This window comes from Cebus imitator, unplaced genomic scaffold (assembly GCF_001604975.1).
Source record: "Cebus imitator isolate Cc_AM_T3 unplaced genomic scaffold, Cebus_imitator-1.0 Scaffold141, whole genome shotgun sequence".
NCBI lineage: Eukaryota > Metazoa > Chordata > Mammalia > Primates > Cebidae > Cebus > Cebus imitator.
The window spans coordinates 3,523,801-3,525,975 of record NW_016107456.1 but is presented as its reverse complement, the minus strand read 5'-3'; the positions used below and the strand labels follow the sequence as shown (position 1 = coordinate 3,525,975).

At 44.6% G+C, this 2,175-nt stretch overlaps 1 protein-coding gene across 4 annotated transcripts in view; it reads left to right on the top strand.

Annotated features, from left to right (window-relative positions):
* Window positions 1-2,175, top strand: part of IFT52 (intraflagellar transport 52) — a 57,404-nt gene that overhangs the window by 31,212 nt on the left and 24,017 nt on the right. The gene's annotated exons all lie outside the window — the stretch shown is intronic.

The window sequence follows — 2,175 nt, the reverse complement described above, 5'->3', positions numbered from 1 at the left end:
AAAAAAAAAAAAAAAAGAAAGAAAGAAAGAAAGGAATTCTAAAGGCGTTATGATAACATTCATCAGACAGTGGAGAGTGGTGAAACCAACACAGTGAAATCACCACTGGCTCTTGGACCTTATACAGTTTCTTTCTGACCATTTTTCATCCCTAGTTTTCTTTCTTTTTAATTTTATATTTTATTTTATCTTATTTTATTTATTTTTTTATTATTTGAGATGGAGTCTCACTCTGTCACCCAAGGCTGAAGTGCAGTAGGGCAGTCTCAGCTCGCTGCAACCTCTGTCTCCTGGGTTCGAGCAATTCTCCTGTCTCAGCCTCCCAAGTACCTGGGATTATGGCTGTGCACCACCATGCCTGGCTAATTTTTTAATTTTAGTAGAGACGGGGTTTCACCATGTTGGCCAGGCTCGTCTCAAACGCCGGACCTCAAGTGATCCACCTGCCTCAGCCTCCCAAAGTGCTGGAATTACAGGCATGAGCCACCAGGCCCAGCCTTCATTCTAGTTTTCTTATCTGTGAAGAGGGGACACTAATACCTGTTTTCTCTGCCTCACAGGATGATTGTGAGGGCTAAGTTAATAGATGGTAATGTCTCAGGCATTGTTTGTCATATTCTTCCACATAAATCATCTTACTTAATCCTCACAACTGCCCTGGGAGGCAGGTGGTCTTATTCCCATTTTATAGATGGGGAAACTAAAGTCTTTCAAGATTGCAGTGTATTGAAAGGGCAGGCAAGTTCCAGAGCCAGGTTCCAAATCCAGGTCTCCTAATTCAAACTCTGCTTACTCTACAATTGTTTCTCCATTTCTTAAACTCTGAAATGTTAGGAAAATGATTTCTTGGCCATTGGTCATAGAAGGTAGGTGAGAAGACAGTCAAAGATGGCTGTCCACTGACTGTTTCTTCCCTCACCTAGGGACATGGCTTCTCAGAGACTGATTTGATTTAGAAAACAGGAGACCTGCATGTCTCTCCTTATATGGAAACATTAAGTGTATATGGATATTATTTTTCTTTTTTTATTTTTTTTAAAAGACGGGGTTTCACCATGTTAGTAAGGTTGGTCTTGAACTCCTGACCTCAGGTGATCCGCCCGGCGTGGCCTCCAAAGTGCTTGGATTACAGGTGTGAGCCACCACGCCCGGCCTTAAGTGTAATATATTTAACCACTCTCCTGTTGGTGGGCATTTAGGCTTTCTTGATCTTTTACTTTTAACCAGTCCGCAGTATGTGTCATAACTGAGGGCTCTCAGCAGTGCTGGAGGGATGTCCTTGGGTAGGGGAGAAGGACTGGGATCTGGTGTACCAATGGAGGAACTGTCTGTACTGGTGTCACAGGTGCTCTGGCATGTACCAGGAGTAACAAAGAGGACAAGGCCTGGATGCTAGTGGGTGGGTACGTGTGGTGGGAGCTTGTGGACTTTCTTTCATGATTGCCTCTATTTTGTTACTAAAATCGAAAATAAGGTCATTGCTAAAATGGTGAAAGGGAAAACCAATTTTTTTGAGATAAAGTCTTACTTGGTCACCCAGGTTGGTGTGCAGTGGTATGATCGATCACAGTTCACTGCAGCCTCGACCTCCTGGGCTCAGGTGATCCTTCCACCTTAGCCTCCTAAGTAGCTGAGACTACAGGCACATGCCACCATGCTGAGCTAAAATTTTTGTCATTTTGTAGTGATAGGGTTTTGCCATGTTGCCCAGTCTGGTCTCCAACTCCTGGGTTCAAGCAGTCCACTCACCTCAGCCTCCCAAAGTGGTGTAGGTGTGAGCCACTGCACCCAGCTGGGAAAATCATTTTGACGGCTGAACTGTCAAAAGGGAAGTATTGTCTAAAAGAATGGGAAAGTGAGTAGAGACTATGGAGATGTAGTTGATTGCTGAGCACTCAAGATCAGAGATCATGAAATTAAAAGACCAGTTGACAGGTTTGTGTGTTTCTCCAGCTGTGTTCAGCCATGAGTACTGGTGTAATTGGAGAGTTGAATTTAGCCAATGCTGGGGTTTAGCCAAGTGAGTTTTGTTCCTCTTTCCACATAGATTGGCTTATTTAAGATTTAGTGTGGCCGGGCGCGGTGGCTCAAGCCTGTAATCCCAGCACTTTGGGAGGCCGAGGCGGGTGGATCACGAGGTCAGGAGATCGAGACCATCCTGGTCAACATGGTGAA